The sequence below is a fragment of the Pogona vitticeps genome, chromosome 1 (assembly GCF_051106095.1).
Source record: "Pogona vitticeps strain Pit_001003342236 chromosome 1, PviZW2.1, whole genome shotgun sequence".
Lineage (NCBI taxonomy): Eukaryota > Metazoa > Chordata > Lepidosauria > Squamata > Agamidae > Pogona > Pogona vitticeps.
In genome coordinates, this window is record NC_135783.1 from 206,589,038 (window position 1) to 206,605,782 (window position 16,745).

General features: G+C 41.0%; 1 protein-coding gene across 3 annotated transcripts in view; it reads right to left on the reverse strand.

The window, feature by feature from the left end:
• Positions 1-16,745, reverse strand: part of CSRNP3 (cysteine and serine rich nuclear protein 3) — an 87,217-nt gene that overhangs the window by 36,022 nt on the left and 34,450 nt on the right. The window lies entirely within an intron of this gene.

Below are 16,745 nucleotides of genomic sequence, written 5' to 3' on the forward strand. Positions count from 1 at the left end.
GTTTATCAAGATTAACATCCAGAGAAAAACAGAAAAGCAGCTTTAATATCTGGCTCCAAAGAACCACCTACAGGATACCTCTTGGCCCCCACAGCTATTCAGAAAACTTAAGGAATCTGAAGAAAAATCCAGATGTTGAAGGATTAACTGGAAAAGATATAACTTTAGCAAAAGGATGAGAAATCTTCTGATCTCCTTAAAAACATGATAAAACCATCAAAATGAACACAGTTGTTGAATGCTCCTAAAATTCAGCCACAAAAGAAATGGATCCATGAGACATGGTGGGGAGAGTTATATTGCATCCCCTGTTGCCTCACTGCTTTATAGATTTCAATAAAACTTATATGGCAGGATGATCAAGAGTTTTGAAATGGGTGGGGGGAGGTTGCAAATACAGGGGTGAGTGGGAGGGGTACACTTTCTCAAGGTCTACATGTCTAGGAAAACTCAGCCCACTCCATTACTGTAAGGACAAAATCGTGGCTGACTTATAGAAGATGCGTCAGGTCATTTATGAAAACTCTGGTCTCCCTGTCTATCTCTACCTTCCCTGCTTCCCCGAAAATAAGACCTAACCTGAAAATAAGCCCTAGTAGGATTTTTCAGGATGCTCCTAATATAAGCCCTACCCCAAAAATAAGCCCCAGTGAAGTGAAACCCTGCCCTCCACTATTGTGCAGCAACGAGAAGATGACATGACTGTGTTTGAATAAATGTAGATTGTTGTGCATAAAAAAAAATAAAACATCCCCTGAAAATAAGCCCTAATGCATTTTTGGAGCAAAAAAAAAAAAAGACCCTGTTTTATGTTTGGGGAAACATGGTAGTTCTCAGTTTTATTAGATCTGCTTGAGAGATTCACAAGGAAATGGCGAAGTGCTGGATAGCTCAGTGTTTAAGGTCTCCGGCTGTGGAGCCAGAGGTTGAGAGTTCAATTCCCCAATTGTGCCCGTCATGACAGAGGCTGGACTCAAGGATCCACAGGCTCCCTTCCAGCTGTGCAGTTCTAAGAGTCTAGTCTGAAAGATGGTGACCCAGGCCCTTCTCCAGAACAGAAATGAAGTGCTGGTGCAATTAAACTAGGATTTGTAGTTCAAGCTTCCTCAAATACTACAGCCCCCAAGTTCCTTGTACCCAGACAAGGGTAATCTGTTAGTAGAATGGACCAAGCACCATAATGAACACGGCGAGGCACTGATCTCAAAGGCAGTGAAGCTAGTTCTTGTAATGAACAGCCCTACAATGTTTATTTATTTAAATTATTTTATCCCACTTTTCTCCTTAAAAAGAACCCAATTCAGCAACGTATGTGAGTCCATTTGTATTTAGCATATTAAAAGATACTCCATAGGCATTTGTGGCAAGAAATAAAAACCAGCCATCAAAAGCATTCATTTCCTCCCACCCCCAAAAAAAAACAGATAATCTCTTTATTCAGCTTAGACAGTAAGCTGAGACAGTACACTAGCTCTGATTAACCAAATATTACAAAACTCTGAGCAAACTTTGTAGGAACCTTCTTCATGCTAGAGGTTACATTAAACCAAAGAAGCAAGGGAACCACAGTAGAAAAGATACCACTGGTGTCACTGATAATTTCAGGAACACTGAAGGGAAGTTTCAGAATTAAACAATAAACTTTTCCTTTATATGGTTCCCACTACCTGTGCCGGCCAGGATTTTTTGGCAGTTTTAGTTCAAGAACATCTGGGGACCCAGAGCTGGGAACCACTGGTGTATGAGATTTTATGTATCTGTATGTAAAGGATGGGACCATGATATATGAGGAGCTGGACCATCTCACATGGATGCTTGGTCCCCTGCAAAATGCACATCCAGTAGCGGTTACTCATTTTTCAAGCTGGGTACCACAGCACACAATCAGGCCGCAGGAAACAACAAATACTGTATTTTTTGCACCATAAGACTCACTTTTTTCCCACAAAACAGGGGTGTGGAAAGTCTGTGCGTCTTATGGAGCGAAGAAAACAGATTATATTTTCCTGTTTTCTTCTCCTAAAAAATTGGTGCGTCTTATGGAAAGGTGCGTCTTATGGAGCGAAAAATACGGTACTTCTCCAAGGCCATCTGGTGCCCTACAGCAATTTTGAATGACACTTCCCATTATTTCTCACCATTGGCCACGGCAGCTGTGGTTGATGGGAGCTTCAGTCCAAAACTTACACAGGGACCCAGGTTATGAAATGCTGCTCTATACATTGTATAATTTCAATTGTTGTGAGCCACTCTGAATCCCCTATGGGGAGAAAGGCAGCATATAAATAATAGAAATAAATAAAATAAATAAAATAAATAAATACTGAATTACTCTTTCACTGAAAGACCAGAAGCAAGCAGGTTCTTTTAAGAACTTGTAGGTTTCAGCTGTACAACGTGCTTGGGTGAAAAGGTGCTCCCTTTGAGTTGAAACCTGCTTGTGTAGAAACGTTCATGCTTGCCTTAAAAATCTGCTTGTTTTTCTTTAAAAACTGCTTCTTTTGGGTTAAACCGTGCTTGGGTGAAAAGGTGCTCCCTTTGAGTTGAAACCTGCTTGTCTGGGAAGCCTTTCAGACCAGCGCCGATCAGCTGTTAGGTAGGGAGAGGGGAGGGGGCAGAGCGGAGAAGAGCACAAAATGGCTGCCGGCTGCCTTTTAGCTGTTTGGGGCTCTTTTTTGACTTTTCTGGGGTCTACCAAGGCACTGTGAAGAGCTGGGCTCAGTCTATAGTACCTGGTAAGTGACTTTCTTTTAATTTTTTAAAAGTTTCTGACCTTTTTTCCCCATAAGAATGCATTAATTAATTTTCAACGCATTCTTATGAGAAATTTGGATTTGACTTGTAAACTTTTCAACTAGTTCTGGGCATCTAATAGAGAATGTATTTCCAAAGGGTGTTGCAGCAAGGAAACTAACTGTGCCTCAATACTTGTCATCAGAGCGTTTCTCCCAGAAATCAGCTATTCATTCCACCAGCTCCTCTCAATCCATGTCTCTAAGTTATTTATATTTATGATGTAATTACTCTTGAGTATCACCGTATTGCTTTTGTCTCTATGTTTGTTATGTGAGGTTTTGAGGGTTTTAAATTTTAACCTCCAAACCATCCAGAGAAGTGCTTGCATTAACAGGACAGAGAAAGAAAGAAAGAAAGAAAGAAAGAAAGAAAGAAAGAAAGAAAGAAAGAAAGAAAGAAAGAAAGAAAGAAAGAAAGGAAAGAAAAGGAAAGAAAAGAAAAGAAAAGAAAAGAAAAGAAAAGATCCTTAGGAGTAAATGGATAACTTTCGCAAGAAGATGTGCATTGTGCAGTAATAAAAGATCCTGATATTATCTTATTTTAGATGTTAGTACTGCATAAATGAAATCATCATTCATTCACTTAAGCAGTGGCAATACTATGCACCACAATCAACGTTCCATTTAAGGTGTGCACCAGCAATGGAGTCGGGGTCGATGCCTCTTTACTTCTGAGTTCCTCACCCCAGCCCCACACAGATGGACAAGGCTCCTGCACAGCAGGGATGACATTTAGAGGGAACGTTGACTACAATGCCTTGGAATTGCTTTTTTCCTTTACCTTACTCATCCATTTGTAGCCCTGCCATGCTGTTTTGTGCTCTTACTTGGCAAAACATATGAGCACAACCTATGACAGGAAGTTGTGAGTGAAAAGAGAGCCCCACCCACATTGAGCATCATTATGATCTCACAGCATGGTGAATTCAGATTATGACCAAGTGACTAGAATTCATTCCCCAGTGGAATCTTTTTCTCTCTCTCTTAAATAGCCATTTTCTACTGCACTGTTAATAAGGATTGTGGAGTGTTGTAAAAGCTGTGTTATGTGTTCCCTATATCTTGCCCAGCCAAGAGTTGGGAACCAAACGGTTCTGGGAACAGGAAAGCCAGACAGCCCTAATCTTTTCTGAAAACAGGAACCTTGAATCCTCTTGCTTCCAAATGTACATCTCAATTGTCTATTTGCTGGGTAAACCTAATTCAACTGCAATTTGACACTGTTTAAGAATGTCTGGCTTTGGTTTCAGCTTTGAACAAATATATGATTAGTTGCCAGATGTGAATAAATTATCATATCTAATAAATTTTGTTTTTTAAAATTCTCTATATACCTGATAAGAAACAACATCCTGTGGCTTGAAAATGACACTGACCCAATAAAAATCAATGTATTTTCTTGACCTATTTATACAAACAGCTGAGAGTGAACCTAGCAATTCTCATATCTTGTCCAACTCTGTATGTCATAGAATCACTGCAGAGGATCAAAAGACTAGAAGGTGCTGAAAACTAAAGATCATGAAGTTACCCGGTACTGTGCAGAAATTGCTGATGATTAACCTTCAGAACCCAGAACACAGGGAACAGATGCACATGGTGTGTGATACTGAACTATTAAGTTACTGGTAACCAGACATCAAAAGAAAGCATTCCTTAACTGCTAAGAAAGCCTAGTTGTCACAATAACTTTTCACACCCCCTACAGTTTACAAATTCATTTGCTTTGCTTTGCTTTGTGATTGGTCTTTGGAATGCAAATATAGCTTCCATTTAAAAGCATGATGAAGGGCTGCCTGATCCATGTCTTAGGACAGTGGTAGCGAACCTTTTGGGGTTTGTGTGCCCAAACTGAAAACAAACAAACAAACAAACCCAGCAGGCAGCGTGCCGTTGTGGCGGAACCAGACATGGTGGTGGTGGAACTGGAAGTGCCAGCGGAAGGGGGAATCCCGGGCACGGAGGTGCCTCGAGACCCCACTCCGGATCCGCCGCCAGCACCAGCTGCTCTGGATTCGCCTGTCGAAGTGCCAGCACCGCAGCTGCAGCCGCCTTCTCAGGTTTGGCTGCACGGGGGGGGGGGGGAGCTATCCGGTGACTTTTGGCTCACATGCCTGCATAAAGGGCTCTGCGTGCCAGCTGTGGCACGTGTGCCATAGCTTCGCCATCGCTATCTTAGGACTACTGACCGACAAGTTTCTAATCACCATCTATACACAATGTACACTTTGGCTACTGAGAGAACCTGTGCACAGTACATCGCCTAAATAATCACCAACAGCTTTCTGAAGACAGAATTACACTGACCAGAGAGGGTCTTACATATGCAGAGAGGGGACACATAAAAAGTATATTTTGTTCACTGTTTCCCTATTCTGCTTGGACTGACTGGCCTTTAGCCACTGAAGGCCTCTTCCTGTACTACAGGAGGAAAGGGTGGAAGAAATACAGAAAACAAAGTTCTCAGAGTGTGAGTGAGTTCAACTTTGGAAAAACCCCATTCCCCTTTTTGTTCCCCAAAAAGTGGTGACAGACCTTCTTCATAAACACTTCTTTTATCTTCAAACACGTGAGAACCATGAACGACAACTTCAGTTGGACCAACAAGTCCCTCATTTTCTTTACATTTAGCATAGCTACCCTTTAACTTAGGCAGCACGAAAGAGTTCACCATCGGGGGTTCACTCCAAACCATTTGCAATCTGTGTGTTTTCTCATGGGCCTCCTCCAACTGGGACATATGGTACCGCAACAGGGGTGCTGAGCCCCATCTCCCTCTGTGGGAGTTTCTGGATGCGACATCACCAGCTGTTTGCCCCCCCCTTCTTCCACTGATCTTCCTTCTTGGGATAGACATATACTGTCCCGTCCACTGGTTCTGCTTCCCCCAGCTGCACTGCCAGCCCTTCCTTTCTTTGCCTTTTCAGCTCTTCTCCCTCTTTTCCTACCTTACTCCCCTCTCAGGTCTCACGTTGTGATATTGCTGTCTCCCTTAAAGTTCATTTTAACATGCTCTCCTGTCTAGGGATCTTCCATTTCTAACCAACCCCATCCTAGAGAAATGTCTTCTTCCGTCACCTTCTTTCCTTTCTTTTTCTCCTCCTCCTTTTCTACCTCAGTCTCCTAGTCTAGCACTCTTTTCCCTTCTTCCTTCTCCTCCGCCCCTATCAACAGATATCCCTCGACTATTGGCTCCTCCCCTTACTCTTGCTCCTTTTCTCCTCTACTCTCAGTTGGGCCACTGCTGGTCTCAGCGTATACACTGTCTCCTATCCCTCTGTTGTGGGCTCTGAAAGGGGATGGCTCACCCTCCACTTTTCTGTTGGGAAGAGGTTCCTCCTCATACAGAACAGCCCCAAACCACTTGGCTCTCTCTCTCTTCCATAAATGGTCACCTTTAAAAAAAAAAAATATTAGGTTATTTCTATCCTGCCCACATAGTCCAAAATATGGTGTGTGCAAGTTGTCCATTATGATAAAACACTTCAATAGTAAAACAAAATTGAAAAACCAAAAAGGCATGACAGACCGCTGTTATGCTGGGAAAACAATATTTCTTTTTTAAAAAAGCAACGCGGGCCAAAGATCTGGCAAATAAAAAGACATCGGGAAAAGGGACCCCATTTCAGTGGCTTAGGACACAGTTTGAATGCAGAGGTTCTGCAAAAGGGTTGTTTCGAAATTGGATACTGTATAGTGAGCAAATCCACTAAATTGTAGATTGGGAGGAGATGGACATGATTTCTTCCCTAATTCTCAGTGCTTAAGGTGAAGTAAGTCAGGTTGAGAGAAAGTGGAATGGTCATGGTCACCCGGAGAACTTCACAGCTCAGTAAGTACTCTAGCCTGGATAACTCAGTCCAACGCTGTACCCATTACACCACACTGTCCATCATGCCCTTCCCACCCCCAGGCTACTCTTTCCCTTTTCCCATCCTGGCAAAACAAGGTCTTGCCAGGATGGGAAAGCATAAAGAGCTTTGCACACAGCTGAGTTACAAGCAGAAACATAGATGTAAATACAGTGGTGCCTCGCATAGCGAGGTTAATCCGTTCCGGATTAACCTTCGCTATGCTGAAGCATCGTTAAACGGTACAGAAAAGCCCATTAGAACGCATTAAACATGGTTTAATGCGTTCCAAATGGGCCAAATACTCACCGTTCAACGAAGCTTCGTAATGGCCGGCAGCCATTTTCGCGCCCTCGCCTCGCTTAACGAGGGCGCGAAAACGCTGCGGGCGGCCATTTTGGGCCATTTCCGGCCATTTCTGCGCTTCCGGCGGCCATTTTGGCCGCCGAACAGCTGATTGTCGGGCTTCGTTTTGCGAAGATCGGTAAGCGAAACGCTTACCGGTCTTCGCAAAGCGAATTGAGCCCTATTCAAAAGACGTTAAGCGATTGCATTAGCGATCCGAAAAAACGGATCGCTATGCGATTTCGTCGTTATGCGGTGCGCTCGTTAAGCGAGGCACCACTGTATAATGTTATTATTTTTCTCATGACAATGATCTGACTCCACTCCCACATAAGTAGAAACTACCATTCACACTTGTCGAAAATCAGTCATGACAGCTGCTTTGTGTTTGGGTGAAAAGTGGTTCCCTGGGTGAAAAACGGAGTCAGCTTCTGGGATTATCCCTTGCTTGGTGTCACTACATGAACAGTAGTGAGCACAAGAGGGTGTCTTGTAGACCACCTTGACTGCTGCCACTGGTGTTGTTAACATTCAGTTTGCTCTTTGCTATGTAAAGCCTGGCATCCTTTTTCTTGTTGGCAATGCAGGCAAGATACTCTGCAGCAATATTGGGCCATTTCCTGGTGTTTTGAATCATGGGTACAGAAGCACAATATCCCCCATTCATAAAATGGAGGGTTTTTAGTTTTTATTTTTATTTAAGAACTGGAGCTATTCAAAATTAGGCAACATTAGTTCATATTACATTGTGTCTGAGGAACACTAAGATATACTGCATATGTAAATCAGGTGGTTTGCCTATTGATGTGATTGTACAATCTATCTGGATAGTGCCATCATACAGTTTTATCATTAGGTGGTACTAGATGTAGCTATATGTGGGTAGACTCAGAGGTTTTTTTTCTATTCTGCGCTTGTCTGAGAAACACTATTACGTTCCTGTCAAGCTTCCTGACTTGACAAGTGTTTTCTTTAAGTTTTGCAATGACACAATCATTTGCCTTTATAATTACCATGACAATACTATAGACGCCAGTATTCTGATAACAAAAGATTGCCTTGCAAATAGGCCTAATGCAATAAATAAGCTAAACTACATACCATGAAATGCATTTTGACCATGAGGAGTAATTCCTGCTCAGTACAATCAGTCTGTATAATGTATTTCAATATGAAATTGGAATACACCTAATCCTTTAAGCATCCAGCTAAGCATCGACTACTTGGCCTCCTGAATCAGTCCACACAGTATATTATAAATGGGGGAAGGGACTCTTTGGTGACTGCATTATTGACTATTTTATGTTTAGATTTGAGATTTCCCAACTCCACCTTAAATTTCTTTAACTTATTACTGCAATTGGTTCATTAACGGTTGCTGTAACAGGCACCTGGAATGCCAACATTGCAACTTTTTTCTTAATATTTTACAGAACAATTATGTGCATCAATTTTTTTTATCAATCTATTTCACATTTTAAAAGACAGCAGCTCCAAACATCTACTTGCCCCTATAATTGTCAGGAACATCAATGGAAAAGTAAACTAACAAATTTAGTGGATCTGTTTTAGTAGCCTCAAAAGCAGTACCTTCAGTGCTAATTGTATTTCAATTGTATTTTAATTCTATTTTAATCATTTTATCTTTTATTGTATTGAACTTTAATTGTTGTGAGCCGCCCAGAGATCTCTGGGTAGATTGGGCGGCATAGAAATAAAATAAAATAAAATAAAATAAAATAAAATAAATAAATAAATAAAATAATACATTAAGATGCAAGCAAATGTAGGCTCGCATGATAAAATACCACAGGATTTGCTGCAGTTATATTATCCATTGATTGAAAGGGTTTTTTTTTTTTCCTATCGCATGATGCAAAGGTCAGTTCAAATTGACCTGGCCTTTTTGGCTCCCAATGCAGCTTTTTTTCTCTGCCACTGGAAACTTCTCCTTTTTCAAATTTTCCCCATGTGATCAGTTGATTCATTCCTGTAAATATGTGGAGGTGTGTCTGTGGGTGGTGTTTCAGTGACACAGACAGTTGGGGCGTGATGTTCAGGGACATAAAAATGTCCAACCCTACACTCTCCCCCATCCACTCGTCCTCCAATTTTTATTTTATTTTTTAAAAAATGTAGACAAAACAGAAACAACCCAGAGCATATAAAAATGTTCCTGTGATGTGTGGTATTTTTGTACACGTTAAGAACATCTTTGAAATGCTGACACCTTTTCTGGAACACTGTGCAACTCTTTCAAAACCAAGAAATTTGACAGCAAAGCATGAAAGGATCAGCAGAGGTCTGACCAAGTAAAGAAAGTAAAGAAAGGGGACTGTGGGCTAAAATGCAAATTGCATCATATCAAATGTGAGTACAGAACTCCTAAATCAATCTGTGATTACTGACTGCAAGGTCAGCCATAATACCAGGCTGTGAATTAAACCAGTATAGTTGCAGCCTTATATCATCATTGTAAGCATGTTTCTTAAGATTACATTCTGTGATGAATCTCTCCTCTGAAACAAACAAAACATTTAATGTGATAGCACACAGGTGAGTGTAACATTGATTGGCTGAAATCCAGTAAGTAAAATCACAACTAGAGTAGACCCACTGAATCAGTGGAGATTTGGTGAATTAACACTTATGAAAGTTCCACCGACTGAATGCGCCTACTCTAGCTGCAACTTACTACTGGATTTCAGCCAACAGTTTATACATGAACTAGACAGCCTGATTCTGATCTTTGGATCCAATTAAAACAGTAGTTTTCTAACACAGCCTGGGGTAACAGAAAGTCAGAAAGGTACATTGTTTGGCCCATCCTTCTGGAGTAAGACCTAGGATTTGCTTCTGAAATTGCAATCTGATGGAAGGGGAAAAGGAGTCAAAGAATGAATTTCTTGCCATGATATGTATGTACCATGATGTAACATCTGGTTGGCTAGCAACATGTGCGATATATGGCACCAGGTTGCTTCTGCATTACAACAATCCTATAGGGCTTTCAATGTAAGTGAGATACAGTGGTGCCTCGCTTAACGATTTTAATTGGTTCCAAAAAATTCATCGCTATGGGAAAACATCACTAAGCAAAACGCATTTTCCCACAGTGATGCATTGAAAACCGGATAATCCGTTCCAATGGGAACGGATTGCCGTCCTTAAGCGAAAATTGCCATAGGAAACATCGCTAAGCGAAACACGGTTCCCCCATTGGAATGCATTGAAACCTTTTCAATGCATTTCAATAGGGGAGAAAAAAAATCACCAAAAATTCAAAAAGAGTCAGAACGAAGCCAAATTTGGTTAACAAAGGGTTTATTAAGTGCACTAATGATTTCAAGCACTCTAAACCCTTTTTAAACAATTTAACACCCTTTAAAAATAGCAAAAACGGAGCTGTCCAAAACATCGCTAAGCGAAACAGGGGGACCTAAACTGTCATCGCTAAGCAAAGCAAGGTCCCGAACATCGCTATGCGAAATTCCCCCACTGAAAACATCGCTAAACGGAGCGCAAGATCACTCCTAAAACCTCATCGCTAAGCGAATACATTGTTAAACGAGGCAATCGCTAAGCGAGGCACCACTGTATTTAAGGAGTGGTTTTACCAGCTCCCCACCAACAACACCATGGGTGAGTTTTCATGATGGAGCATTCAAACCCTGGTTCTACACCAACATTCTATCTGCTACCACACCATACTGGGTACCACGTACTGCATAGTACTGTTAACAGTTGGGCACTATATGGCGCTCTCTTCTCCAGCACAGGGCAACAATTAACTTGAACACAGCCATTCAATCGGACCTTAACCAGAAGAACAATGCAGATTTTATATACATATATGGAAAAAAGAGATTTAGATGATACACATTAAACATTCTAAAACAATAAACTCAATTTTATAACTGTCTGACACAGAGCCCATTGTATTTTATATGTACCACAACCAGTCAAATTCCAATTGAAGCTATAAGTGGAAATAATTTGGTTGGTATTTTGTTACTGATCAAACCCAAACATAATCTAAAGTTAAAATCAAAGATTTAGTTGAGACCAAGTAAAGGTGGAGCAACCTAAGCTCAAATTCTGGAAAGTGACTAATGCACGGTTTTACAAACGTGATATAAATAATGTTCACAATCTGTTGCTTCAAAGCCAAGAAATGGGAGTTGAAGGAACATTGGTGGGAATGAGGAAGGGGGCCAAAGAAGGGAGAATACTGGAAGGAAGAAGGACAAAAGAAGGCTAAAAGTCAAGCCAAGGGTAAAGGTATAAATTAGCACTGCCTGTGGCAAGAACCAATTAGTGCTGGACAATTCAGCTTTTACAATATGCTTTCATTGTCTGCCTTGCTTCCTGGTTACATGATGTACCCCAGTCAGCAAATATCTCTGCTCAACAATCTGTAAAACCAGTAAAAAATTATAAGCACTTACTTAAGCCATTAGAATTCGTTCTCAAGGCATGCTCAGGAGAGGCAGCAATGGTGGTATCTGCAATGATGCCACAGCAATACTTCCATGTAGTGGAAAAACGATCTGTAAAACTTTTCCCATCCTGGCAGCTAGAAAGAGCTGCTGCTACTCATTTCAATAGGCAAGTGCTGAATATTTCTATATTTGTACAGATCACTCTATCCATTTAGATTATATATTTATTTTACAAACAAATAAGTATCACAAACAGGTTTGCAATATAACCTACAAATCACTACGCTGGAACACCGTAATTTTTCACTAAATTAGGGATTCTTTAGAAATTACTCCACCCCTGAGTTCTGTTCATTATTAAATCCAGAACAGGTCTCCAGTTTGTGCTTTTCCTCCTTAATTTCAACACACTGCAAAGAACCAGGAAGTCCTAAACTGGAAGCAGGTGAAATTATTTGTAACAAGGTTCCACAGGAACCAAGAGGACTTAAGTTCATCGTGTTGACTATGAATGTTTGAGGAATTTGATTTTTATAAATTCTGACATGACGTGATCTGGTTCTCATGCAAACTGACTGCCCTCATCTGTATTTTTTGAGTGAATGTACAGCAAAACCTATTTACATATTGACTTTCATGTTTCCTAGATATTCCAGTATAGGTAAAGGTTCCCCTTGACAATTTTTGTCCAGTTGTATTCGACTCTAGGGGGCGGTGCTCATCCTCATTTCCAAGCCATAGAGTCAGCGTTTTGTCCGAAGACAGTTTCCGTGGTCACGTGGCCAGTGCGACTAGACACGGAACGCTGTTACCTTCCCACCGAGGTGGTCCCTATTTATCTACTCGCATTTTTACATGCTTTCGAATTGCTAGATTGGCAGGAGCTGGGACAAGTGATGGAAGCTCACTCCATCACGTGGATTCGATCTTACGACTCCTGGTCTTCTGGCCTTGCAGCACAGAGGCTTATGCGGTTTAAGCTGCAGCACCACCATGTCCCTATTTGCATTCCACATAATGTAATGTAATATATTGTAAATATAATGTACAGTAATTATAAATATATTATATTATATTATATATTATATTATATTATATATTATATAATATTATATTATATTATATAATATAATATAATATTATATTATATTATATTATATTATATTATATTATATTATATTATTGGGACGTGGTGGCGCTGTGGGCTAAACCGCAGAAGCCTGTGCTGCAGGGTCAGAAGACCAAGCAGTCGTAAGATCGAATCCACGCGACGGAGTGAGCGCCCGTTGTTTGTCCCAGCTCCCGCCAACCTAGCGGTTCGAAAGCATGCAAATGCGAGTAGATAAATAGGTACCATCTCGGTGGGAAGGTAAACAGCGTTCTGTGTCTAAATCACACTGGCCATGTGACCACGGAAAGATTGTCTTCAGACAAAACGCTGGCTCTATGGCTTGAAGAGCGGGATGAGCGCCACTCCCTAGAGTCGGACACGACTGGACAAAAATTGTCAAGGGGAACCTTTACCTTTACTATACAGTGGACCCTTGACTTACAGACGGCTTGACTTACAGACTTTTTGAGTTACAGACTTCTCTGGCCGCAAAATTTAGGTTTGACTTGCAGACTGAGATTTGACCTACAGACCAGAAAAAAAACAAAATGGAACAAAAACGGCCTGTTACGGGATTACAGTCAACCCTCGACTTACAAACGGCTCGAGTTACAAACATTTCGATTTACAAACCACTCTGATAGAAAAATATTGACTCGACTTGCACACTTAGATTCGAGTTACAAACCAAAAAAAACGTGTTTGAGGTGGGAAAAGCATGAAGTTTGAACTTTCAGTTAACCGTTGGCCAGTGAAGAGGGTGCTTATCTGCTTCCTTCTCTTCCCAGCGTTTTGAGAGTGGATTTGGAGACAGTCTTCAGACTGCCTGGTACTGCCTGGTACTGCTGGTATTGCCTGGTACAGTGCGGTACGGACTGTATTTTTATTTTTTGGCGCTTTTTTAATTTTTGATTTTTGGATTTTTAAAAGGTGTTCCCTCCCTCCCTTGCTGCCCTCCCTTTCCCCAAAAGGTGCTTGTATTGGCTTGTCTTGATTTAAAAGGTGCTTTTCAAGGTGATCTGTTGTCTGAAACGTGCTTGGTTTTTTCCAGAAGGTACTTGTCTTGGCTGAAAATGTGCTTTTCAGGGTGTTCTGTTGAAAAGGTGTCTGTTCCCTCCTTCTCTCCCTCATTTCTTTCCTCTTTTTTTAACCTAAGTCATCTTAGGTTAAAAGGAAAAAAAGAAAAAAATTCTGCCCCTAGTGGTAGGAACGGATTAACCGGCTTTGCCTTAGTTCCTATGGGAAATGCCCCTCAACCTAAGAACCAAAAACAGCCAGAACAGATTAATTGGATTTCAGTGCATTCCTATGGGAAATGCTGATTCGACTTACAAACTTTTCGACTTACAAACTGCCTTCCAATACGGATTAAGTTTGTAAGTCGAGACCCCACTGTAATCGGTTTTCAATGCACTGCAGGTCAATGGAGACTTGACTTACAGACTTTTTGACTTGAGAACCGCCTTCCAATACGGATTAAGTTCTCAAGTCAAGACCCCACTGTATTATATTATTATTTTAGCATACACCTATCCTGGAATATAATGTAATACAGTGGTGCCTCGCATAACGAGCGCACCGTATAACGACGAATCCGCATAGCGATCCCTTCTCCGGGATCGCTAATGTGGAGGCATAGTGTCCGTCCCTATGCAAAAAACTCGCTTACCGAAGACGGGCCGAAGACAGGTGCCAGGAAGGAGCCGCCACCGCCGCCGCGAGAGTGATGCGGGGCCGCGCTGGCCGGGAAGAGGAAGGCAGGCTGCAAGGCAGGCAGGCGAAGGGAGGGAAGCCGCGCGCTCGTGCGTCCTCCCCCCCACTTTTCCTCTTCCTCCTCGTCCTTCTCCTGACACCCCCAGGGACGAAGGCAGGCTGCGAGGCAGGCAGGCGAAGGGAGGGAAGCCGCGCGCTCGTGCGTCCTCCCACCCACTTTCCCTCTTCTCCTCCTCTTAAAATGGCCGCTGGACGCCCGAAATGGCCGCACGCAGCGTTTCCACGCCCTCCCCTTGCTTACCGAGGGCGCAAAAATGGCTGCCGCTATGGAGGAAACTTCGCTGAACGGTAAGTTTAGGGCCAATTGGAATGCATTAAACGACGTTTAATGCGTTCCAATGGGCTTTTACGTTCCGTTTAGCGACGATTTCACATAGCGAGGGTTAATCCGGAACGGATTAACCTCGCTATGCGGGGCACCACTGTACATTACATTATATTACATTATATTTACAATATAATGTATATTTATATATATATATTTATGCATATTCCAGTATAGGTGTCTGCTAAAAGAAAAAAGAAGAAAAAGGAGGGGGGAAAGTGAGGAAAATGTGTTTTAAAAGCTATTCTGGGAGAAAATACACTGGAAAATAGGTATTTTCAAACATATGTAAATACGAATGTCCATTCAGATCAGTACATCATTTCAGTATACTGTATTGCACAATGCAAGGGAATGGACTTACAAACAAGCATATGAAGAAAAAACAGAGGCTAAATACAGCTCAATTTATTCATAATGAGTAATGTAAAGCTTTTTATGATAATCTCAATTGATATAAGTGTGACTCACTTAGTCTGAACACCCCTACCTCCTTGTTAATTTGAACATGTGATATCTCTTCAATCTGGGTACTGACCCTGCTTACACAGGGCCTACAGGCTGTTTACAAAAACAAGAACAAAAAAACATAGAGTTGATACCTCTGAAAACAATGGAGTTTTATTTGGCTGAGGTGGAAGAGAAAATAGCTCCCTCTTCTTTTCTCCCTGTTTATTATTCTGTATACTTCTCTTCAAAAGAAAATAGAGACAAAAGCAAAGCAGAAACCTAAGAGCATGTTTTTAAAAGGGGCAAAAGATAAAGAAGTGAAAGAATCTGAAAAACAGGGAAAACTATGACTTGAAAAGGTTCACAGAGCAGATTATTAAAGTAATCATTACTAGGCTGCAGTCATTATCAGGAAAGGTATTGCTACCCGGTTAAGCTTAAATATGTATGATTGCCAGAAGAAACGCATTGTTTGTGTTCTCCTGCATATTCATTCTACTTAAGAGTCCAACATTGCTACAGCAGTGGGTTTCCTTTTTAAAAGAAAATATACAGTACTGCAATGGTACCATGGTGCACATAATACACTACTACACCCACACATACACACGATGTCTCACCATGTTCAAGTGGCAACCTTAAAGTGCAATCTGTCTTAACTATATAATTGGTTCTGAGCAAAGACAAAAGATGTTTGACAGCTGACAAACAGGAAACCAATTCCTCTCTCAGAAAAGCTTTCTTGACCCCATGACAGATTACACCTGACTACATTCAGTACAATTGGCCATCTGGTCTTTTCTTGGGATGGACCCTTAAAACTTATCTGGTTATCATAAGCACCTTTTCAGAGCAGGGGCATCCTTATTCACAGAAAATATATTTATCCCTATCTCTGTGGGATGCATCTTTCTACTTAACCTGCAGGTGTGCTTCTGGCCAGCAACTTTACAACAAAGCACTAATTTTGAAGTGGAGTGCATAGAAAAAAATAAGAGAAATCAGAATGAACAACAGTATCCATGTAACCAATGCACCTACAATTTTGCTTAATTATGTCACACATTTCACTTTATATTGGATATAATTTCTTTGGGAAGCTCTTTGGAGCTCTTTGGAACTGAAAAGGTATTCTAAAAATAGAAAGTGTTGATTCTGTCTCAGAAAGAACACTGCTATGAATTTGTAATAACATTGGAGATGGTCTTGCATAACACTACCCTTTTTTTTAAACCAAAAAAGGGCCATTGAATTTACAGTATTTATTTTTCCCATTCTAAGCATTTAACAAACTCATTCACATTTCATATTGAAATCTATCATACTTGATTTACACAAAGATGATAATTAAGAGAACATTGGCCATGATCAAGTTGCCTGCCTGTTATTTTAGTTTCATGAAGCAGATTTTCTTAATGTTGTAAAATTGTGGAAATAAATAGCTGTAGATCTTCACACATGCACGCATCTTTTTTTTTTTAAGGTACTTCACAATTTCCGTAGCTGAATGTTCTCAAGAGAGTCAACATTTTTCTAACCCACCCACCCACCTGTATCTTCCAAGGCTTGAACATGCCTTATGCTCTCACTCTTATATTCAGATACAGCCAATTCATATACAGTATTGCAGATACATATATAGTGGGTCTCTTA